We start from the raw sequence: 26,445 nt of genomic DNA, 5'->3' as shown, positions 1-26,445 counted from the left end.
ATAGGGATACTGCTACATCAATGTTCATAGCAGCACAATTCACAATAGCTAGACTGTGGAACCAACCTAGATGCCATTCAATAGATGGATAAAAAAAAATGTGGCATTTATACACAATGGAGTGTTACTCTGCACTAAAAAATGGCAAAATCATGGAATTTGCAGGAAAATGGATGGCACTAGAGCATATTATGCTAAGTGAAGCTAGCCAATCCCTTAAAAACAAATGCCAAATGTCATCTTTGATATAAGGAGAGCAACTAGGAACAGAGCAGGGAGGAAGAGCATGAGAAGAAGATTAACATTAAACAGGGACGAGAGGTGGGAGGGAAAGGGAGAGAGAAGGGAAATTGCATGGAAATGGAAGGAGACCCTCATCGTTTCATGCAAGTATCACTTTTTATTAGTTCATCCCTCCAACACAAATAATCATAGAGATATGTGAATATAGATTTATGATAATAAGTATGTCATGAAAATGGAAATTAATATAGTGAAATAGACAGGAACACAGACGATAGCCATTTTGAAAGGATTCAAACACTGGCTGCTTATTGACTACTTGACCTCAGGCAAGTTGCTTAATCTCACTAAGATTCACTTTTCTTAACTATCGAGATACTAATGATAATAGTAACTTAAATTATAGTATTATGAGAATTATGTGAGTTAATACATGTTAATCATTTGGTACAGTACTTGCCACAGAATGTTATATACATATTTGAGGGGTAGGCATGTAGCTTAGTGGGATCTCTTGCCTAACATGTGCAAGGCACTAGGTTCAATCCCTAGCACCAAAAAACACATAAATGAGCCAATTTGGAAAGCAGTATGGAGATTGCTTGGAAAGCTGGGAATGGAACCACCATTTGACCCAGCTATTCCTCTTCTCAGACTATACCTAAAGGACTTAAAAACAGCAAACTACAGAGACACAGCCACATCAATGTTTATAGCAGCATAATTCACAATAGCTAAATTGTGGAGCCAAACTAGATGTCCCTCAGTGGATGAATGGATTAAAAAAATGTGGCATTTATACACAATGGAATATTACGCAGCACTAAAAAAGAACAAAATCATGGCATTTGCAGGTAAATGGATGATGTTGGAGAAGATAATGCTAAGTGAAGTTAGACAATCCCAAAAAAACAAATGCCAAATGTTTTCTCTGATATGAGGGGGGTGGCTCATAGTGGGGTAGGGAGGGAGATCATGGGAAGATTAGATTAATTCTAGATAGGGAAGAGAGGTGGGAGGGAAAGGGAGGGTAAAGGGATTAACAAGGATGGTGGAATGTGATGGTCATCATTATACAAAATACATGTATGAAGATTTGAATTTGGGGCCAACATACCTTATATACAAATAGAGATATGAAAAACGGTGGTATATATGTGTATTAAGAATTGTAATGCAAAAAAAAGAGTACATGTATAATGGCATAAATTGGCGAGAAAATACTGTATGTGCAGAGATATGAAAAATAGTGCTCTATATGTGTAATAAGGATTGTAATGAAAAATAAACAAATAAATACATAAATAAATATTTGGTAACATGGTTGATTCTTATTTATATCTATAACTGCCACTACAAAAAGGACAATGTATTTGTTCAAATGTGTAAATGTATGCCTCGTTATCTATCCACCCACCCACCCACCTAGGACCTGTTGTGTATCTATTTTGTACCAGGTTCTACATATATAGTACTAGGAAGTAGGGACATAAAAGTAAACAATCCTCCATTTGGCAGATGCTGATAGACTTGAAAGATTATTTTAGAAGTATCTGCCCTCTTCCACCTCACTCAATGTCTCCACCTGATGTCTACTTACAAAATGAACTAATCACCCTCTATACTAAAAACAAACAAACAAACAAACAAACAAAACCCTGCTTCTTCCCAGGCTTTCCCATACCCTTAAGTCATTCCTCATATACAGTTGCCCAAATAAAACAAAAGAAAACAAAACAAACAGGAAGTCGTGTTTAATTATTCTTTCTCTCACCTTCTACTATCCAATCTGCCAAGCAAGGCATGTTGGTTCTAACTTCAAAATATATTCCAAGTTTAATTATTTTTACATTGCTAGAATTTAAGCCATTATTATCTCCTGCCTGTACTATGGCGAAAGCATCCTATAAACCCACATCCATGCTTCTACTCCTGCTTCTACTCCCAATTCTCTTCAACAGAGCTCCCTACTATCCCTGGTTCTCAAAATCCTCTAATCCCATCTCAGAATAAATCTAAACTCTTTACTTTGGTTTGTAAAACACCACTGGAGGTCTGGCCCCTTGCTATTTCTTAGATCTCCCTCTTTACCACTCTTAACTTATTCCAGCCATACTGGTTGTCTTTCTATTCCCTGAGTGTGACATGAGGCTTCCAGTTTCAGAGTTTTTGTATTTGCTGCTTTCTCTGTCTGGAATGTTCTTTGACCAGAGCTTCCCAGGACTCAACCCACTCCATTATTCACATATCTCCATAAACAGCACCTTCTAAACAAAGCTTTCTCGGAACATCTTGTCTGAGAGAGCTTAATTTCCTCTATTTGTTACCCCTCGCTCTGCTTTATTTTCCTTACAGCATAGATTGCTACTTTGAATTATATTATGTATTCATTTGTTTACTTGTTTATGAACTATATCTCCCTCACTAGATATACATGAGACAGAAAAGAAAGCTTTTGTCTGTTTTGTTCCTATCAGTAATCTCAATGTTTAAAACTGCCTGGCACATTTGAATCAACCAAATCACTGTTAGAGCTAGGAAAAGAGGCAGATGAATGAATGGCTGTGGTCACCATTTTTTCCTCTTGCTTTTGAAAAGAGTATTCCTTACATTATTATTAACAATATGAACATTTTCTTGTCAAATCCCATTGCATCAACAATGCTGTGATTTACAGTAGTTTATTGATATTTACAAGCACTCTTTGCATGTGCACATGTATGTGTATTTCTGAAGCAAGACAGCTTCTCAAAGCAATTTGGGAACTTTCCCTCAAATTTTAAAATCACCATTTTAAGAATATTTACACACCTGGACTGGGAATATGGCTCTACGGACTCTCTATCGACTGGGAATATAATGTTGGAACATGCATGAGGACTGGGGTTCAATCACCTGCACTACAACAAAAAAGGAAAAGAAAAAATATACACACATGGACATAGACCGAACAGGATAGTACAAAGCAACTAAAATTGACATTAGTTATATGCCCATCCAGTGTACTTAGGTAAAGTAACTTACATGTTTCAAGGTCAAGTTAGTATTTGAATGAAGCAGAGATTTAAATTTAGGATTAGTTTTTGGAATGTATCTTGTTTTTATTGTCTTATATTTCTTGCACTTTTAACTGCTTATTATGTTTTGATTTCTTCCTCATACATCTTGATCTTGGCTTAACAAAGCAAGTTAATATCAGAGATTAACTGACTGAACTCAACATTAACCATTTTGTACCTACACAAAACCTTCTTAGCATTTTGTTTTCAATGAATAACAAACTAAGTTAACTTAAGAGATAAGAGATCTCGAGAGGAAAGGTTAGAAGGCAAACATTTAAGTAAAGAATAGTTGTGGTCCCTACATTAATGTTGGCAATATGTAGCAGATAGTTGTAAAATCCTGCTGAAGAAAAATTAAGGCAAGAATTTTCAGAATTGCCCTCAAAACATCTCATTTATTTAAATTTCCTTTTAAAAAGCAGTTTTGTAGTTTTGCTTAATGTTCTTATTCATTGTATCAGTTATTTTAAAATATGATGGAAAGCTTATAGGTTTTACCTATCACAGTTCTTAGGCATGCTGGAAACTTACTAATGTTTAATAAAATAATCTGAAGGCCCTAAAGACAGTCCAAAACTTTGTATTTTAAGGAACTGGATATGTAGAATTCTGGATCATTTTGTATTTAAAAATCTAACTTTTTGTCTTGCCTTGGGCAAAGTTTCTGTGCCTCAGTTTACTCTTTAAATATGTAGAGAATGCCCTTTCTCACTCTCCTCTCACTTTCTCACTCTCTTCTTTGGGCTTTACATCCTGAATAAAGGGCATAGTATAAGCATAAAATATTACTTAAATTATCACAAATATTACACATCTTGGTTCTTGGATGTGCAGACTTTTCCCAATGACAAGTCCTTTTTAAAAAATACTGTCAAAATTTGTTGAATTATCTTGTCTTTGAGAATCGCATCATGTTTCCAAAATGTATTTTGCAGTTGCTTTCCTGTTCTGTAGACTAGAGTCAAAATCAAGAGTATTTGGGAACTATAAAAAGCATTTTAAAACCTATTTTTTCCAATATTTTTCACAGATCTAAATGTTTAGATTATCTTTGCTTTTTCTTCTGTGTTATAAAATGCTGTTACACTGCTAATACATATAAAAGTTGTTTGCATGGGTGAAATTGATTTAGATCTTTCAAATACTATCATTTTAGGGATATTGAAGTTACTTGTATTTTTTTAGTGTCATATGTAATTTGAGAATGTGCAATTAAATTCATTCTGAAAGTGAAAATAGTAAAGAAACTCATTGGAATTTTAGAGTACTTAGTTTCTCTGATAGTTCAGTGTCTTTTGTTACTGATGTTAAACACTTCTAAAACTATTAGGAAAATATTATGAGGAACTGAAGTTATTTTTCTCAGGTAACAGTTTAAAATATACTAAATATTAAAATTAAAGGCTTCCTGAACAAAATATATTGCAAAATATAGGATGAATGTGAGGGCAAATTCATGTTGCTAGAACTTATTTTGAGAATCTATGTAAATTTTAATTCATGCATGTCTCTTAGTTAGTCTTGATGTCTTTGCCATTAGAAAATAGAATTTAATAAACTGTTATATACATAAAAAAATTAAAAAATAAAACTGCCTGGCAAACAGTAGGGACTCAATAAGCACTTGTTGCATAAATGAATGAAGTGATAAGCTTAAAATGCTCTAAGTTCTCTGAAGTTAATTCTGTCTTAAAGTGAGGATAAGATTAATAGTAGAAATTTCTTATTTAAATATACCTAAAATCATATTTTTAATCTATTCCTTTTACCTACTCCTTTCCTCCATGTTTTTTCCCTCAAATACTAATCAAGCATAAAATAAGCACCTTAGCCATGAAATATATGAACTGTTTCAAAATGCATATTACTTAGAAGACTTTTTTTAAAGAGAATTTTAATAGAAGACTTTTTAAAAAAATTAAGTGCAGTAGAATAAAATGGAGTGCTTTAGGGAACCTGGAGTAAAAGTGAAAGTTATTACCAATATTACTATTAATATGCTTTGGTAGTACAGGAAATGAAATGTAAGACATCATGCAAGCTAGGCAAGTGCTCTACCAATAAGCTACACTTGGCCCTTTTTTTAACATTTTATTTTTGAGACAGGGTCTTGTTGACTTGCCTTGGCTGGCCTCAAACTTGTGAATCACTGCTTCCGTTTTCCAAGTAGCTGGAATTACAGGCATGAGCCACCACATCTGGTTTGATATTTATTTTTATCAATTAGCCATTATCCACTAAAAATCAAACATTTACTAAATGCCTACCATATACCAGGCACTGGGTACAGTGGTGAACAAACAGGTGGTTCCTATCCAAATGGTGGTTAGACCTCATGGGAAGAGACAGACAGTAACAAGCAAGGAAATAAACATGAGTTGACAAATTCAGGAAAAGGCTATGAAAGAACAGTGAATATTTATGAAATGAATAGAAATCCATACTGTAGGAGGAATTAATACTATAAGAGGAACTAATACAGTGTGAGAAACAGACATTAAAAGGGGAACAGGGCATGAAAGTTCTTAAAAGGAAGCTAGCATTTCTGAACATGATGTAAGTCAAGGATGCTTTGCCAAATTTTGAAGGAAGAGAAGGTTATGACTGAATGGGGAAGCACATGAAAGGCAGCTTATAGTTCAAAGGTTAGGAATAAACATGCTTGCACTGCAGATGGAGGAGACCTCAAATTATCTATTAAGAATGCCCATGACTAAGATGTGAAAATAAGTTTTAAAAAACAAACATCCTACAATTAAAAGATCTCCATTAAAAGCAATGCTCCTTGAATAATTTCTACCTATTAATGAGGGCCTCTATACCAGAAAATCAAAATCACCAGATTTTTGCCTATGGGAATCTAATGGGTACACTTCACTCACATATATTATTCCACAATGGCAAATATCATGGCACGTTTAAACTATTCAGAGTGCCCACATTGTGTGTTTAAAAATTGTTTATTGATTGAATATCATATAGTGTTATTTAATATTAAAAACAAAACAAAACAAAACAAAAACCCTTCTGCCTAGCATGAACAAGGCCCTGGGTTTGGTTATCAGCACTGAAAGAAACAAAAACAAAAAAACAACAACAAACAAAAAAAAAAAAGGAAAAGAGAATTGTTAGTAAACATTTCTCCAGTGTTTCACTGGCTTTCAGCTTCATTGTTTCTATGTTTAGGTGCACTTATTCTTGAGTTTTCAAGATTTTATAATCCTTGAGTTTTCTAATTCTGAAACTGAAATAAATCTTAAATAGAAGGAATGTGGTCATTGGCAGGATTTGGGTTCCTGGCAAGTGATTTTTATTGATATGCATGTGTTACTACTTCTACACCTATTCTGGCTTTGGAAACCTCCTAGCCCTTCCTGCCTTGGAGGCTTAAAATCAAAGTTTGAATGGGTACAAGAAACCTGCCATGTAAAGGTAGCATATGGCTCTCCAGGTACAACTGAGTTTCAAAACACCCCTCATGATTAGCATTCTCATAAAAGAGGTCTCAGACAGCTCCCTTGTCCCTTCTACCATTTGAGGTCACAGTGAGAAGATACTATCTATAAAAAAGAAATTGGGCTCTCAACAGTTATGCCTTGATCTTATATTTCCCCTTCTAAACTATGAGATATATCTGTTGTTAACAAGCTACTCAGTCTCTTGTATTTTGTTATAGAAGACTCAACAGACTAAGACAGTGTTATAGGAGTTCAGATAATCTAATCGTTAATTTTAAGCTTAGACTATCAACAACCTGTGTCTTGCCTAGAATGTCTGCAGGAATTTTCTCTCTTTCCCACTTTTTTTTTTTTAATATTTTTTTAGTTGTAGATGGACAAAATACCTTTATTTATTTGCCTTTATGTGGTGGTAAAGGTCAAACTAGTGCCTCGCACATGCTAGGTGAGCATTCTACCACTAAGCCACAACCCCAGCTCTTTCTCACTTTTTAATTATAAACTTTGAATATTAAAATATAGGGCATTTTGAGCTGGGGTTGTGGCTCAGCGGAAGAGCGCTCACCTCACACTTGTGAGACCCTGGGTTTGATCCTCGCATCATATAAAAATAAACAAAATAAAGATTTTTGTGTTCATGTATACTTAAAAAAAATATTTAAAAATATATAGGGCATTTTTCTTAGCAATAAAGATAATAATTTAAAATTTTAAGTTTATAATTGCTTTCTATGATAATTAGGTGCTTTATTAAACACACATGCCAGGTATCCATTTACCCCACAAGATTATTTTCTAAGCTCCTTTCATTTTTCTATTCATTATGAATACATTAAATTTTTTGAAAATGAATAAAAAGTCAAACAAGTCTGAGAGATGTCTCTTTTTTCCCTTAATAAAGAAAACCCTGTATCTATGAGTATAATTATAATTTTAAATGATGGTTCTTATTAAAAACAAATCACAGAACTAACATTGACTCTGTCCTTTGATCATAAATTCTTTTGACAGTAGAAACAAAGGCAAAGCAGTCTCTGTAAACATGAAATCATAATACTGAATGTTAACCAAAAAAAAATTAAACTTTGGGTCAAGCTCCTACCAGGCTGTATGTATGAATAACCATGAACATTTGAATATAAGTTATAAAGAAGTATGTGTTAGCTATTTGTCCATAGGTAAATGAAAATTATCAGGGCCCAAACCAGGCAAAAGACCATCAACAAAAAAATGTCTTCCTTATCTCCAGCTTCCCTTTTCTTTGCCCAGTAAAACACAGCTTAGATTGCCTCTCAAATCCTAACCACTTCTATCCCAGGGCTCCAAGAAAAATAACCAACATTTTCTAGAACATCTGGCTTTAGTTTTCAAGTATATTTTGTAACGTAAACTCCTACTTTCTGACATGGCCTGTAATTTATTTGGAGGGCAGTATATATCAGCATCTCCAAGAAAGCTTTATTAAACACACATGCCAGGTATCCATTTACCCCACAAGATATTTATATATTCAGGAAGGGAAGACACCTACATTTTAGAAAAGTTCTTTAGTAATTGTACCTTCTATCTTTCTTTAAACCTGTCTCTACCACTTCTCTCATATAAAGATGATGATGATGTGTGTGTATACACACAAATGTGTATGTATATATTTCTCATGTGCTTAAGAACTATTAATTGTATTTTTCTTATTCTGATATAAATTTCTGAAAAGAGACTCACTAGCTTTTCCTAAATAGCAATATTGTTGTAACAGCTTTGCTTCTTCTCTTCATACATTTCAAATGACCTTCTCACAAGCCTTCCTCAAATTCTGCTTTCGAGAATATTAATAACCCATGTAAATTTGAGGTCTGTCAAATGTAAAAGTACAGTTTGTATTGTGAAACACAGATAGTCCCTAATCATAACAGTTAATTGCTGGCAGAGCACTTCTCGTTCTCCATTTCCCAGCATTTTGGTTCAAGTAATGATAGGGTACGAAGGCAGAATATAAGAACTATCTTATTAACTTTAGTTTATGAGAACTAATTTTTAACTTTGCCTGTAACCCATAGACACAAATTTTGTGTCAATCAGTGAGGGTACTCTCCCGTAAGGAAGAAAAACCATGATCTTTCTAACACGCGTAATTAACACATTACATTACAATCCTATTTTATTTCCCTCACTTCCAAAATTCTTGTCATGATTTTCTCAGTTTAATCAGAGTATTACTTAATTCTTATTGAGCAGGTACTACATACCATGTTTTATGCTAAATATTTTACATATGTTATCTCATTTAATCCTCATACATTTATAAAATAGATACTATTATTATCTGCATTTTATAAATAAAGAATCAGAGGCATATAGATTAAGAAATATGCCTATGTTATATAGCTAGCAAATAGGATTCAAACCCAAGTCTACCTGTTCCTAGATCTTGTGCTGTTAGCTACTATACTAGGAGGTAAGACATGTTCCTTTTTTTCTTTCATACTTTCTTTGCCTACTATCATGTTTCCATGATGTTGTCTACCTCTACAATTGGCTCCACCCTCACAATTCCATCTATCATTCATTCACTCACCCATTCATGTAGAGATGCTAAGAGGAATACCATGTTAATGATAGTATCTACCATTAGGGTTGTTGGGTTGTTGTGAAAATTAAATAACACACACACACACACACACACAAAAGGTTTAGCACTATTAGAGTTTGGATTTGGAATGTACACCAAAGGTTCATGTGTTAAAGGCTTGGTTACTAGCCTGAGGCAATAGCGGGAGGTGGTAGAACCTTTAGGAGGTGGGACCTAGTGGAAGGAAATAGGCTATTAAGGGAATGCCCTTGAAGAAGATATTGTGACCCTGGCCCTTTCTCTTCTTTCTTTGCTTCCTGGCTGCCATGAGGTAAGCAGCTTCATTCCACAACAAGCTTCCCACAGTGTCTACCTCACCATAGGTCCAAAAACAATGGAGCCAGAGCTGGGGTTGTGGTTCAAGCGGTAGCGCACTTGCCTGGCATGCGTGGGGCACTGGGTTCAATCCTCAGCACCACATACAAATAGAATAAAGATGTTGTGTCCACCGATAACTGAAAAATAAATATTAAAAAGTTCTCTCTCTCTTAAAAAAAAACAAAAACAAACAAACCCCCCCAAAAAAAACCAAACAAAAAAAACCACAATGGAGTCAAATGACCATGGACCGAAATCTCTGAAACTGAGCCAAAATAAATCTTTCCTCCTTTTAAGTTAATTTTCTCAGGTATTTTGTCACAGTGACAAAAAGCAGTCTAAAACAGGGACAGTACATGCACAAAATAAGCAATCAATAGTTCTGCCTTGAAGAGTTTACAGATAACATTAAGTGCTAGGTATAGCACCAAATGTATTACTTACATTATTTCATTTCCATAACAAACTGTAGGAAAAGGTACTATTTCTTTTAATGATTTTATAAGAGAAGAAAAGTAAGTGAAGTGTAAATTGTCCAGTCATAGTAAGCACTGAATCCAGAATTTAGCCCCAACACATTTGCCTCCAGAGTCCTTGTTTTTTAATTCTTATGCTATAGTTTATAGCTAATGAATAAAACAGACAGGTAAATACAAAATAGCAATAGAAAGTAGTAAGTACCATAATAAAAAGAAGCAGAGGGCACAACAGAAATCAAGGGAGAACACCTAATTTAAATAGGGTGCATTCAGGAAAACTTAAAAAAAATTATATCTGAGATGAATCCTAAAGGAGGAATAAAAGTTAAAAAGAGGAGAATTAAGGGCTCAGAGAAAGAGAAGGAAAATTGTAGCCCTAGAGTAGTTTCATGTAGCTCATTTATAAAATAAGAAAAATAATACTTCCTCAGAGCTTGCATTAGTTCATTTTTCATTGCTAGAATGAAATACCTAAGGCTGGATAACTTATAAAGAAAAGAAGCCTGTTTAGTACACATTTTTGGAGTCTAAAAGTACATACACCATTGTGCTGACTCTGGTGAGGGCCTGCCTGGCTACATTACCTCATGGCAGATGGTATCACATGAGAAAAGAAGGGATCACATAGCAAGACAGGAAGCCAGAACACTAGAAGGGTTCAGGATTGTTCTTTATAATAACCATCTAATGAGAACTAAACTCAAAGTTCCATGAGAACTATATCAATTCCTTCCAAGGCTGACGCCCCCAATGACCTCTCAATAGGCTCTACTACCTCTTAACATTACTACATTAAGAATGAAGATTCCAACACATAAATCCTTGGGGCCAAACCACATCAAAACCATACCAGGGATGTTCTGACAATTAAGTGAGATAATTATTATAAAATGCTTAGACTGGCACCTGGCAACTAAGGCCTTAAGACAGAAATTATTCATTCCATAAAGCTAAAATATGGACTGCTATCAAGGAATCAGCAAGAGATAAACTTGTTGAAGGATTCTTAAAGCAGTGACTAACAGGGTCCAAAATAGGACTTTTAGAAACTCCTTAAAATAAAATCCTAGTGCCTAACATAAACACTCCTAGTAAATATCTCTAGAATGTTAACATATAACATAGTCATATTGTGACTTAATTAAATACAACAAAGCACCAATAAGAAAATTGACATATCATGCTTTCCAAGTGATTCTGAATGAAAATGGTGGCAACCAGCTTCCAGGGTGTCCTCAATGATTCCTGACCCTGATTATTTACACCCGGTATAGCCCACTCCCAAACTGTACCAGGGTTAATCTCTAAGGCATATGACAAAAATGATGGCATGTCATTTTGTATATTAGCTTGTAAAAAAATCTATAGTTTCAATTCTAGGCACTCTTTTTCTCTAGGATCTCTTGCTCTGGGGGAAGAGGAGCAGCTGCCATGAAATAAGCAACCCTATAAAGAGGCCCATGTGGCAAAGAAATTAAGCCTCTGAACATCAGTGGGTAAAGAACTGAGAACTGCCAACCGCATTAGGGACTGCAGTTGGTTGACAACTTAGGGATCTCTAATGAGAAAACCTGAGCCAAAACTAATAGTAAGGTGGCCCCTAGACAACTGACCTTTAGAAACTGTGTCAGCTAATAAACGTCATTTTAAGTTGCTAATAGATAACACAGCAATCAATTTTAAAAAGAACTATAAATAAAAGACTTAATTGAATACTTAATTTTTGGAAGTAAAATGTATGAATTTCTATAGCACTGTTTCCATCTAAGACAGGGAGCACTTTTTTCCTAGACTCAGGCAAGCTGCCTCATGTCATTACTTATCTACTCAAATTAACTGTCAGCATAATTGTAGCTGTTCTCTGTACAACACTTCACTCTGTTTTGCTACTTAATCTTGTGAAGAAAACCAGACTCTCACTGTCAGTAAGATTAGTGTAAATCCTACTGAATAGATAATATTGACAGAAAAAGTAGAAGAAACTGTAAGTGTATTCTAAATGACCTTTCATAATTAGCATACATTTCTAAAGCAAGCTTAAACCTCTCTAGAGAGGCTATCAACTCACATGCTCCTAAAAGAGATGCTGATTATCCAAGTAAGTACAAGGTCTGCAAGGCTAGTAGAAAACTTAACAATAGGGGAAGTGGGTAAGCAGGAATTGCTATTGTTTTCTGAATATTTTAAGGAATATTATTGGACCTACATTACAGGAAATGTTTGTACACTATTCTAAGCCAGATTCTAAGATTGTTTTGCCTTGCAAAAGGAAACTAGAACACAAAATAGAAAAATTTTTGGAAGGCCTTGAACTTTTTGATAGTTCTTTTCTATTTTACTTCACTGGTCCTTTAATACTGATATTCCTCCATATCCTCTTGCCAATGTATATACCAGCTGAGCCATTATCATGGTTTGAACCATATCTATATTACTTCTAAATCTACATTTCTTTTTCTTTATTTTTTTTGGGGGGGCATGATAATTGGGATTGAACTCTAGGATATTCTACCACCAAGCTATATCCCCAGCCCTTTTTATTTTGAGGTAGGGTCTTGCTAAATTGTTTGAGGATCTCACTAAGTTGCTGAGGCTGGCTTTGAACTTGTGATCCTCCTGTCTCAACCCTTATAAGTCAATGGGCTTGTAGGCATATGCCACCACCCCAGAGTAAATCTATATTTCTGACTAAAACTACTTTTTTTCAAGTTCCAGATCCACATTTCTAATTGGATATTAAACATCGCCACATGGATATGTTGCAAACACCCCAAATATAACATGTTCAAACATTACCATGAACTCATCACCTTAGTCACCTAAGTATCCTTTTTTAAACAGAAAAGCATTTAACACTTTTTCAAAAAAAGATTAGTCTTTAAGAAGTGAATGCATCCCAAACAGGTTCATGCCACATATGCCATAGGGTACTGAGGCTTTCATAGCTTATATGTATGTTCATGTCAGAAACTTATTCATTAATTTCTCATATTCTTTAGAATAGAAATTGGCTAAAATCACTTTGAGAAATTTATGGTAAGGCACGGTTTAAAAAGACACAGTAGGAACTGTTCTTTTTAGAGCACATAAAAAGAAAAGGCAGCATTCCCTTCCAAATCTTTAAAGTATTATTCTCTGATAATACAAAGCACAATAGCAAAGACTGAAACTAAAAATGGAAAATAATAACTGATTTATAAGATCAGTCTTTTTTCTTTCTTATTTTACTGTTTCTCTTATTGATTTTTAAGAGTCTTAACAGTGACATCTTTCCTAGATTATCATTCTAAAATTTTTTCCCAATGGGCACAGTGACACACAGCTGTAATTTCAGCAACTTGGGAGGCTGAGGCAGAAGGATGGCAAATTTGAGGCCAGCTTCAGCAACTGAGCAAGGCCCTAAGCAACTCAGCAAGACCTTGTCTCAAAATAAAACATAAAAAGGGCTGAGCGTATAGCTTATGGTAAAGTACCTCTGGGTTCAAACTCCAGTAGCAAGCAAGAAAAAAAAAGTTAAAAATTTCTCCCTGGGGAAAATTTTTAAAAATCGCATGGGATGATGTCATACATGCTTAGAAAGTACTGGAGTAGGTCAAAGAAAGGTGGAGTCACAGTTCCAGGAAGACCATTAGGATTGGGTAAAGATCATGTGTCAGAAAATGAGAGTTAAGGCTAAAGGTTGTGTCTTTTAAGGACAGACACAGAATCTGAAGGCTGATCCAAAATTAGAATACCATGTTATCACAGAGAAAAGCTATGATAGCTAAATATTAATACATTTAAGACCCTGAATGTTCACCCAAGCATAGGTAGGACAGAAGACAATAGATATAGGCTGTCTCTGATATTAGGGAAATTGAATTCAGAAGAAGAAAGTTCAAACTCTTGAGATAACAGGGTACTATCCAAAACATCAAAGGGTAAAAGACAAAAGCCAAGTCACAGAACAGGAAGAACAGAAGTCAGGGTGGGATCTGACTTGAAATGAAGCCATTGACTTGAGGCTCCCTTTAAAAAATGACAGCTACTGGCTGTATTTAGGTTTGAATAATACTATCAAGAAGCCAAAAACAAAACAAAGTAAGTGCTCCTACTTTATGAAGTGTCATGCAAAACAAAAATCAGAAGTAGATGCACAGAATTTTATCAATTATAAATGCTATTTAAAGTTTTCCAATTGCCATGAAAATTCTGAGGACACAAATCTGCTGAGTGAATCTATGGGCAGTGAGGCTGGAAACAGAATGGGGAAGGCCTTTTAAAGAAGTTCATCAGTTAAAGGCTAATTTCCTGAGACAGTCACATGATTCACTCCTTCAGTTCTTTCAAGTATCCAAATACCCCCTTATAAGCAAGGTCATTGTCCTCCTCAGTCTTTTTACTGTACCAGGGATTGAATCCAGAGGAACTCTTTAACCACTAAGCCACAGCCTTTTTATATTTTATTTTGAGACAGGGTCTCACTAAGTTGCTTAGGGCCTCACTATGTTGCTGAGGCTGGCTCTGAACTTGCAATCCTCCTGCCTGAGCCTCCTGAGCCTCCAGAGCCACAGGGATTACAGGCATGTGCCACCATCCTAGCAATAAGGTTTTCTCTGATCTTCTATACAGAAGAATAAAAACCACCCTCCTTTTTCCTAAGTGTATTTTTCTTCAGAGAACTTATCACCACATGACCAATTGTATAACTGCTTATTTACTGACTGCTTGTCTTTCCCATGTAAAATATAAACTCTGGGATTTTTTTTTTTTATTCACTGCTATATTCCTGGCATCTAAAAAAGAATCTGGCATGCAGTTGGCACTCAATCAATATACACTATTGAATAAACAAATAAACATCATTGGAAACAGAGATGAAGATAACATAAGCAGGAAAAGTATGTTTTGTGCAGTGCTGGGAATCAAACCCAGGGGCCTGACCACTTGGCTACAACCCCTCACAACATGAAAGATTTTTTTTTTTTTTTAATATGTATTTTTCAGTGTAGTTGGACACAATATCTTTATTTTATTTATTTATTTTTATGTGGTGCTGAGGACGAACCCAGGGCCTCGCACATGGTAGGCGAGCGCTCTACCACTGAACTACAACCCCAGACCCAACATGAAAGATTTTTAATATGACTATCCTTTCTATATTCCTAAGTATATGACCAGGACAACAATCCAGCAACCTTTTTTTTGGTCAGGTCAAAAAGATCTACTGATGTTTAATTAAGACAATAATATCAACAAAAGTTTGTGCTTTAAAAAAAGGGCTAAATTAGGGTTCTAAAAACTACTTTTTTTTTTTTTTTTTTTTTTGGTACCAGGATTCAGAGGCACTCAACTACTGAGCCACAACCCCAACCTTATTTTGTATTTTTATATAGACACAGGGTCTCACTGATCTCCTTAGCGCCTCAGTGTTGCTGAGTCTGGCTTTGAAATTGTGACCCTCCTGTCTCAGCCTCTAGAGCCACTGGGATTGCAGGTGTGCACTACCGTGCATGGCTGAAAATTACTTTTAAAGACAAAAATGATAAATTTCTTTAGATCTTTTCCATTTGGGAATGAATTGTTAACTTTTGTTAGTTTGTTCTAACAGATTTCTTAATATAAAATGTGCCATTTAAATATTACATAAATGACAGTACAAAAGACCGATATCTTTTTCCCACTTTATAATACTGTTGTTTAAAAAAAAACTAGTAAAACCTATATCTTCTTTTTCCCCCAACATTTTTACTGGTGCATAATGATGGGATTTGTTGTTACATATTCCTACATACACACAATATAACTATGTAATTTGGCTAGTATCAATTCCCAGCCCTTCCCTCCTCCCTCCCACTGGTCCCTTTCTTCTACTGATCTCCTTTTGATTTTCATGAGATCCCCACCCCCACAACTTTCTTTTCCTCTTTCCTAACTTCCACAAATAAGAGAAAACAAACGACCCTTGACCTTCAGAGTTTAACTTATTTTGCTTAACATAATGATCTCAAGTTCCATTCATTTTCCTGCAAATGTCATAATTTCATTTTTATTCATGATTGAATAAAACTCCATTGTGTACATATACCACATTTTCTTTATCCATTCATCTGTTGATGGACATCTAGGCTATTTTCATAGTTTGGCTACTGTGAATTGTGCTGCTTTAAACATGGGTACACATGTTTCCCTATAGTATGATGACTTTAATTCTTTAGGGTAAATACTAAGGAGTGGCAGAGTTAGGTCATATGGTAGTTCCACCATACCTAGTCTTTTGAGGAACCGCCGTACTGATTTTCATACTGGTTGTACTAATTTATAATCCCACCAACAGTGTAAATGTGTTTTTTTCTCCATATCCTCTCTAGCATTTATTATTGTTTATATTCTTGATAACTGTCATTCTGATGTGAGATGAAATCTCAGTGTTTTGATTTGCATTTCCCTAACTGCTAATGATGTTGAACTTTTTTTTGTATATTTGTTGGCTATTTGTATTTCTTCTTTTGAGAAGTATGTTTAATTCATTTGTCCATTTATTCATTGGGTTATTTGGCTTGTTGGTGTAAAGTTTTTTTTGAGCTCTTTATATATTCTAGATATCAATCCTCTGTCAGAAGAATAGTTAGCACAGATTTTTCTCCTACTCAGTCAGTTCTTTCTTCACATTCCTATTTGTTTCCTTTGCTGTGCAGAAGCTTTTTAATTTGATGCCATCCCACTTATTAATATCTGTCATTATTTTCTATAATACTGTTGTTTAAAAAAACTAGTCAAACCTATATCTTCTTTTCCCCCCACATTGTTATTGATGCATAATGATGGGATTTGTTGTTACATATTCATACATACACACAATATAACTATGTAATTTAGGTGTCCTATTGAGAAAGTTCTTGCCCATGCCTGTATGCTGGAATGTTGACCCTGTTTTCTTCTAGGAGATGCATAGTTTCTGGTCTAATTCCTAGGTCTTTGATCCAGTTTGAGTTGATTTTTGTTCAGGGTGAAAGATAAAGAGCTAGCTTTATTCTTCTACATACAGATAATCATTTATACCAGCAGCATTTGTTAAAAGGCTCTCTTTCTCCAATATATGTTCTTGGCAGCTTCATCAAAGATCAGATAACTACAGATATGTGGATTTGTCTGTTTGTCTTCTGTTCTATACCATTGGTCTATGGGTCTGTTTTCATGCAAGAACCATGCAGTTTTTGTTTTCTGTAAGGTTAAGTCAGGCATTGTAATGCTTCCAACATTACTTTTTGGGCTTAGAATTGCTTTGGCTATTGTGGTTCTCTTATTCTTCTAAATGAATTTTAGGATTGTTTTTTTCTAGTTGTGAAGAATGTAATTGGTATTTTGGTTGGAATTGCATTAAATCTGTATATTGATTTGGGTAGTATGTCCATTTTAAAAATATTAATCCTGCCTATCCATGAACATGGGAAGTCTTTCCACCTTCTGAGGTCTTCTTCAATTTCTTTATTTAATAATGTATAGTGTTTACTGTAGAGGTCTTTTGCCTCCTGGGTTAGATTTATTCCTAGTCTTTTTTGTTTTGTTTTGTTTTAGTTACTGTGAATGGAATTGTTTTCCTGATTTCTTTCTCAGCAGATTCATTGTTGAAAACCTATATCTTTGCCTTGAATCTTCAGACCTTATGTCTGAGGAAGCTTTTAGTACTCTGTTATTTTAGTATTCTTTCTTGAAGTGCTGGAACTTGAATCCAGGGCCTTGCCCACACTGAGCAAGTGCTATACCAGTGAGCTACATCCTCAGCCCTACTGTTATTTTTCAAATGTGCTTCTGTCTTTTGTTTGTATGTATGTGTGTGTTAGTGGGTATTGAACCTAGGGCCATTCTACAATTGAAGGACATCCTTAGTCCATTTTACTTTTTATTTTGAGGCAGAATCTTGCTAAATTGCCCTGGAACTTGTGATCCTCCTGACTTAGATTTCTGAGTAGCAAGGATTACAGGTGCAGGCCATCAAACACTAGACTTTTAAAGGAGTCACTTTTTTTTTTTTTTTAAAACCAGGAATGGGAATTGAACCTAGAGCTTTATGATCTCTACCAATAAAGTATATCCCCAGCCCTGTTTTAAAAATTTTTCTTTGAGACAGGGTCTCACAAAATTGCTCATGCTCAAACTTAAAATTTTTCTATTTCAGTCTTCCAAATAGCTACAATTACATGTGGACCACTCTATCAGGCTGGTGTCACTCTTTAAAATGGAGTAATTTTTATTGAAAGTATTGATATAGGTAGAGTTTATTTTAGAATAAGTTAGAATCTACTTCCCTTCGCCCCCAAATTGTTATACTAATGTCCCATTAGCATTTATTGAATTATCCACATTTTTATTCACTGATTTGAAGTGCTAAAATTGTCATATATTAAGTTCCCTGAGGTTCTAAATCTTTAGGGTTCATTCTTGGGTTCACACTATAAATTTAAAAATGCAAATTAAATAAGATACTACCTATGACCTATTAAAAGTCTGATAATTGTCTGGTTTATGTGATGGTATGGGGAAACAGTTACTATTGATAAGAATGCAAATTAGGAGGGGAAGAATTTTTCTTAGAAATGAAACTGCTAAGTTATATAACCTACATACTTATACATTTCTGTAGGCAAACAAAATTAAAAGGGCATTCAATAAAAATGTTTTGGAATTTTTACTGGATTAGCCTTATATTTATAGATTTGTTCCAGGAAAACTACCTGTTACCTACTGGAGTGCTCTTTAATGGCCTTTGAGGTTTGTAGTCTTGCTTTGTTTTCATCTAGACCCTGCACTTTGTCTATTAAGTTTATTTCTAAAGTATTTTACTTAATTATTGCTCTAAATTGAGTCTTTTTGTGTGTGTGTGTTACATTTTCCAGCTGTCTGCTGTTGATATAGAAAGCATCTTATCTGATTAGTACAAGTGCACTGAAAAAGCTGAACAGGAAGTAATTTTTAAATGATACACATAATTCCTCAAAACATTTTGTTTGAATTTAAACATATAAAATGTACTTGTTAAAATTCTTTATATGTAGGGTCAAGTTTTTTTTTTTCCTTTTCTTTTTTTTTTGAGTAGAGTTCCAAGTTTTTGTTCTTCTGTAAATCACACCAATAATGCATATTTAGGATTTTCACTATGTGTGGGGTGAGGAAATAAAGACAATTCCTGCAAAGAAATCTGGGAACCAGAGAATCAATTTTTCTAGTTTATACTATCCCCTCACACCTTTTACAGACTTACACACACAACTAATGTAATGACAAAATTTTTAGAAACTTGCCTCTGAGTCATTTCAAAGCATTGAACCTTGGTTTTATTTATTTATTTTCTGTTTATTTATTTTTGCATACTGATACTGGGCTACATTTCCCAGCTCTTTTTATTTATTTATTTTTTAAATATTTATTTTTTAGTTTTAGGTGAACACAATATCTTTATTTTGTTTCTATGTGGTGCTGAGAATCGAACCCAGTGCCTCACGCATGCTAGGCAAGCACACTACCACTTGAGCCACATCCCCAGCCCCTCTTTTTATTTTTTAAGACAATGTCCCACTAAGTTGCCCAGACTGGCCTTGAACTTGTGATCCTCCTGCCTCAGTCTCTCAAGTAGCTGAGATTATAGGCATGTACTAAATGCCTGACTGAACTTGGTTTTAATTAAAAACAACTGTTTTGTGGTTGTTTTTTTTTTTGCCCTTATGTGTCATAACATTACACTAATATGTATAACTAGTAATATAAATCTAGAAGCAAACATGCCTGGACTTTTTATATGTATATAATTTCAATACTGGGAGCAAAAAAATTTAGGTATTTCAGAGAATAGCTTTCTAGACACCAGTATTCATCTTTCCGAAGCATTCTGACAGAGCCATCCTACTCTACCTCCAACCCTCAGTAAAGTTTTTTTTTTAAGTCAATAAATGCTTATTGAAATAAACTGAAAAATACCTGAATTTCTGATAATAAACTATGCTGCAAAAAGTTAAATTTAGCTGTACACATGCCTGTAACCCCAGCTACATGGGAGGATGAAGCAGGAGAATCAGAAGTTCTAGACCAGCCTAGGCAACTTAGTAGATGATTTTATCTCAAAATAAAAAGTAAAAAGGGCTGGGATGTAGCTCAGTGGTAGAGTGCCTGCCTAGCATGTTTGATTGAACCCTGAGTTCAATCCCCAGTACCATAAAAATATATAAGTATATAAAAATAAGATGTTAACTTTACTGTTCATAGGAAAACCATGTTCTAATGATTTTTAAAAAACAGATATATTTTATCCTCTGTATAAAATTTGGTACAATACTATGTACAAATGCAAACAATTTCTAAATAAATGAAGATGAAGCTAAAAATGAGAATGGTTGTCATATTATTTTAATCTACAGATAAATGGAAATTCCTCAGACTAAATTGTGGCCATAATATTAAAATTTAATGTTTCAAAAACATTTATAAAACTTACATATATTTTAAAAATCTCCTATTTGTTAATATTCACCTAAGCTATGAACCAAATTTCTGATTTTTGTGTCAGGGAAAAAAAAAAGTTGGAAGCTACATATATATAGTAGGAAAACCTGAATAATGTAAAGAAACTAGAATTCTAGTTCCAGCTCTGGCAATAATCAACTATGTTTAAAAACCTTAGGAATATGTTTCTCACCTGTTCGATTTCCCCAGTTGTACTTGAGTGATTGGAAGAAGAGCAGAATGACTTAAAGAAAATAAATAATGCATTGTAATGGGCGAAAAGCTACTTTTGTTCTAAAATTTAGAATCCCATGCTTCCTCCAACGTTTGAGAGTACTAAGTCTAATGTGTTAACTACTAAACAAACTCAGAAAGACCGTGTCTGTGTCTGAGACTCAAGTCTGCTGTGCATTTTCAGTGTCAAAATGTGTGAAATGGCCACTTCTTCATCTTGAATATAAAAAGCACAGAAACTCTACTTGTCAAGAAAACAAATCTATTCTTCTGTCTTCCTACAATCCTCTTTACCTCTGTAACACTAAGATATTATAGCCTATTTCATCTACAATAGTATTTTTTAGAGATTTAAAATCAAGATGTATTTTCACTTAATTTTGTTCTGAAAACCACTGTAAGGTCAGAAAGGCATGTTGTATTCATTGTATAGTTCAGCATAAACTACCAAATGTAAAGCCCAAATTGAGAAATCAAAGACTTTAAATTTCAAGTTCAGAGTACTTCCTATTCTCCCTTTAGGCATGTACTTACAGAGTTGTATTTCTTCATCTGACAAACATACATATTGAACTGGGTTGGGTACTTAAGAGTTTCTAGTTCTGACTTCATTATTCACCATCATTTCACTCACTGTAATCCTAGACAAGTCACAACTCTTAAATTTGTTTCTTCATCATTTGTTCTGTCATTCAAAATTTGTGTGAAGATTAAATTATCAAGAAATCTAAGAACTAAAAAGAATTCCAGAGATCGAATTCAATACTCTCTTTTTTACAAATATATAATAGTTAATTATTTGCTTAAAGTCACATTAACTTTTAATAGCTAGAATTAGAATCCAGGTCATTTAAGACCTATTTATTTTGGTTCTTTTCACTATATGCTTTGCTGTTTCTAAAGTAGTTTTTGGAAACTGAAACCCATCTCGTCATTCTCAACTCTAGGAATTCAGAATAGTTATAGATTATGCCATTTTCTTGAGAGAACAGAGAAAAATAATCACTCAAATAATTTTGGCTGAGCAAGGCAACATGGCTATACTTAATGGGACTGCACTAAGAAATTGTTACCAGAATTGGCTCTAGCTTATAAGACCTAAAATTTGAAATTTTCATTCAACTATAAAGCTCTGAATGCCCTTTACTGTACTGGTAGACTTTCATATCTATCATATATATATATATATATATATATATATATATATATATATATATATATATATATATATATAAAAATTAGTTCTCTCTCTATAAACACACACACACACTAGTTGTTGATGAACCTTTATTTAATTTATTTATATGTGGTGCTGAGAATCGAACTTAGGTGCCTCACACATGCTAGGCAAGGGCTCTACCACTGAGCCACAACTCTAACCCAACTTTCATCTCTATTCTGTGCAAAAACTTACTGATATGTTTTGTCCTGCAATTATTTCTTTGTTTTTAAATCTGAAGTGGATTGCATGAATGTCTTAAAAGCAAGACAAAGCAGAGTACAGAAGTACAAAAAGGACTGAGAAAACTCGACAGAACAATATGATAGGATTTTAAGAGGTGGTGCTGAGGGAAAAGGAACAAGCAGAGATAGGAAAATAAATAATAAATAAGGAAGAAGTAACAATTAAAGTGTAGTAGAGATAAATGTGCTTACTCAAGTTTTAAATCTTACACCACAACAATGTTCCTGATCCTCTTAACTTCCTTTACCTTCTTTGCTTGTATCTGCTTTAGCCACCATTTCCAACCACTTTTACTTTGCTCATTAATCATCATTAATAATCCTTTAAATCTTTCCTCTTTTACTCCCACCCAACTCTACAAACAGGTTTAGTCCTTTGAACTTGCGTAGATGACTAATGCTCCAGTAAAAAGTAACATAAAGTATTACCTACAATAATAACAGGCAATTAAGTCACTTCCAAAAGACATCAACAGACTTACAGTAATACTAAATTTGTCAAAAATGTAATAAATTTTCCAGTTGGTCTAAAAGATCTTTTCATAGAAAATAAATATATTCATATTTTGTCTACCTAAACTAAAAATGTCCATTTATCAAATTGAAAATGTTTTGTTTCTAAACCTGAATAAAAAATATATTGTAAATAAATTGGCTTCAAAAGAATCCAAATGAGAAAACTGCTTTTTTCATAAGTGTAAATTAGAAAAGAACTCAAAAGATTCACATCTCACCATGGCAAACATTTGCTTCATTCAAAACTAGTAAACAAAGAAGAATTTTTTCTTACATTTAAGCTGTGTGTATGTGTGTGTAGTAGTGGGAATTAAACTCTGGGCCTTATACATAATAAGCAAGTACTCTACCACTGTGTTACATTTCCAGTCCTCTCTAACATTTAAAATACTACTGTTCAACATGTTCTTTTGAACAGGAAAATAAATTTTAGCTTAAGTTTCACATACTCTCTCATCCTTTTTATTTTTTGGAACATCCCCTATTCTTTATGTTATTTTAGATACAACTCCAATAATAGCTTTCAAAACTTTTAATGAGATAATAATTTAAGGTTTTGATCAGTTCCACAGTATTTCCAAAAATCTCACAGTAAAAGAATATGGATGGAAGATTACTTAAAAGGAGAGATCTTTTAAGAAAGAAAACTATAGAAATATATAGGATATACAGGAAAGGGTTTTTTCATTTAATCTTTTTTTTAATATTTATTTTTTAGTTGTAGTTATCAACACCTTTATTTTATTATTTATTTTTATGTGGTGCTGAGGATCGAACCCAGGGCCTGGCACGTGCTAGGTAAGCGCTCTACCACTGAGCCACACTCCAGCTCATTTAATCTTTATAGTAATGCAAAATAGAAAATCTTCTCATTAGACTCTAGGCTGAAACAAAAAATACTTCATATACATTCCTTGTACAGCCTGGTTTCAAAATCAGGAAATCCTTAAACACTAAGAATAAAAATTATTCATTTGTTTTACCTTAAAGTGAAAAAACCCAATGTGGCCGCTTAAACATTCAAAGTATTCAAAGAATCAGAATCAGATATGGAAGCAGGAAGGGACCTTTGTACAGTCCAACTCCCTTCTTGTTACAGTCAAGAAAGCAGACTCCCAGAAAGGTCAAATGATGGACTATCCAGCTTTTCTGATTCTCTCTCTAATACTCTTTGTACAACACTCTCACACTTTTCTATTTTATATATATATATATATATATATATATATATATATATATATAATATATATAATACATATATATATATATGTATTATATATGTATGTTTTTAAATATAATATACATATGTATGTATTTTACAGTCTAGAGTCTTTGTAGTTTGTCCCTTTATAAAGAAAAACTTTCAAAATATTTCACAGATATTTCCAGATACTTCAGAGGAATAGCCTGCAGGACTTGTTGAGACTACATTTCTTCAGATCTGATTTTCTTATCTGTTTTTAGTCACAGTGCTTGAGAATTTCAGAAAGGTTATGAAACCAGTCCCCAACTAGGGCAGAGGTGGGGGTCAGCCTATACAAAAGGGTTTCAGAGATTTCAAGGTTCCCAGGTGCAGATCCTATGCACCAAGACTGTCAAACTTACTTCAGTATTAAACCAAATCACCAGATAAAATTAATCTACTAATAAATAATGTTTCCCCAGAATTTGACATTTGGTGCTTGCAAAAAGAACTTAAAAATTATAATTGGGCAACCATGCCTGGAGACAGTATATTCATTTTCAAAATTATAATTTTTAAGTTCTCTTTGCAAGCAAGAAGAGAATAAATGCATGATTAGTTTATTCATTCATGAGTTGATCTGTGACAGTCTAGCAGGGGGCAAGTGGAAGACAGTAGGACTAGAAATAGGAAGATTAGATAACACATTATAATAATCATATAGATAGAGTGACTGGGTTTATCTTTAAAAAAATAGCAGTGAGAATGAAAAGGGGGCAAGATAAAACTGATATTACTATCAAGTTCAGAAATAGGTAGAGAAAGAAAAGAATGGTTGAGAAACCCTTTACACTTTATTTATACTGGTGTTCAATAAAGTTTCACAAACATAGTTTTGAGCCTAACTTGGAATCCAACATTGGCAAATTATATTCTCTGTCTTATCAGAGCTACAGTTACACTAAAATTTAGTGAAGAACTCAGTAGTTACCCAAATCCTTAAACTGATAGTTAAAATTTTCTCAAAATACTGTGATTTTTTTTTTTAATTACACAACTAAAAGATTTAGACCACTACTGCACTGATAAAACAGAACTACTTTACAGGCTGGGTTATTTAGCCAGCTTCTTAAGGTATTAAATTTTAAAAAGTGATGAGTTACATATTGAGATTTACTATATTTCAAATTGGTTGCTTTGAAAACTATATTTCAAATAAATTGTACATGTATATTACTGTAATAGTCCTGAATAAAATTTGTCTTCACCACTGCAACTTCTGATTCTGATTTTCTTATTTCATTCTCCCCCAAAAATCCACACAAGAACTGATTCCCAGACTTCTAGAAATGTACAAATAACAGATTGCCTATCAAATAGAAAAGCACATATTACATATATTTAATGCCCTGGATTTGTTGAACTCTCTTTGTAAGTAATTATTTAAAAAAATCTTAACCTAAGGATTTTTCAAGATACCAGATTTCACTTTGGTTCCTTAGGCTAGAAGTCAAATAAACTAATTAAAAAAAATCAGAAAACCAGCTTTCAATTATGTTGATCCTGTTGAAACAGCCCCTTTGCTACTGCTCTTTGTCAGTAAAAACAAGTTTCAACAAAATTCAAGTTTATTGATATGAATCATCAGCAAACATGTAAGTGTCTACTAAGGGTCAAGAATTGTGCTGAGAATCAGAAACACAAACATATACTAATATATTGATAATAATGAAACACTTAATTCACAAATAGTGATCTATTCATTTTTAAGCACCAATAACTCAGAAATGAAAAAACTACAAATGAACATTTAAATAAACATCAAGTCAAGTGAATACAACAATATGTGGAAGAATATTCAAGTTTTAGAATATTCTTTGATAAAGTTCTATACTCAAAATGAAAGTAAAAGCAGACAAGGTCAGGGCATATAACTGCATATGTTGCATTATTTAAAGATGACTAAAAAGGAGACTATAAATTTGAAAGTACCTACTAAGATTTTTTTGTTTTTCTAAAATATTAACTGAAAATTTTTCTCCAGTGAGAATACAAGTTTATTAACTACTTCTTTTTTCATTACTGCCCACTCAAAGTTTCTACCAGCCTTCTAATATAAACACATACACGTTTTTCCACACCAAAAGTAATACAAAGAAATTCAGACCCTCAATGTTTTAAGTCTATTGGTTATAAATAACTCATGTTTTCGTAAATTTGATTTTAAATTAATTTTCTAGTAAAAAACAATAGAAATAGATTACAACTTATTAACAAAAGTTGCTGAGCATGAAAGCAGTTCAAATTTAAAAGGTGCAAAACAGTATAAAACATGTTACTGTAACCTTTTTAAAGTTAACTAAGTAATTTATGAAGGAAAGAT

At 33.6% G+C, this 26,445-nt stretch overlaps 1 protein-coding gene across 3 annotated transcripts in view; it reads right to left on the bottom strand.

The window, feature by feature from the left end:
• The window catches only part of Rb1 (RB transcriptional corepressor 1), a 148,012-nt gene that overhangs the window by 31,517 nt on the left and 90,050 nt on the right, over positions 1-26,445 (bottom strand). The window contains exon 1 of one of the 3 annotated variants that reach the window (XM_076871939.1): positions 12,258-12,281. The exons of the other annotated variants lie outside the window; for them this stretch is intronic. The gene's annotated coding sequence lies outside the window, so the exon portion shown is untranslated. Of the gene's footprint in view, positions 1-12,257; positions 12,282-26,445 lie in introns of those variants that run through there. 3 annotated transcript variants of the gene reach the window in all.

The sequence above is a fragment of the Callospermophilus lateralis genome, chromosome 12 (assembly GCF_048772815.1).
Source record: "Callospermophilus lateralis isolate mCalLat2 chromosome 12, mCalLat2.hap1, whole genome shotgun sequence".
Taxonomy (NCBI): domain Eukaryota; kingdom Metazoa; phylum Chordata; class Mammalia; order Rodentia; family Sciuridae; genus Callospermophilus; species Callospermophilus lateralis.
This window is presented reverse-complemented; position numbering and strand designations above follow the sequence as displayed.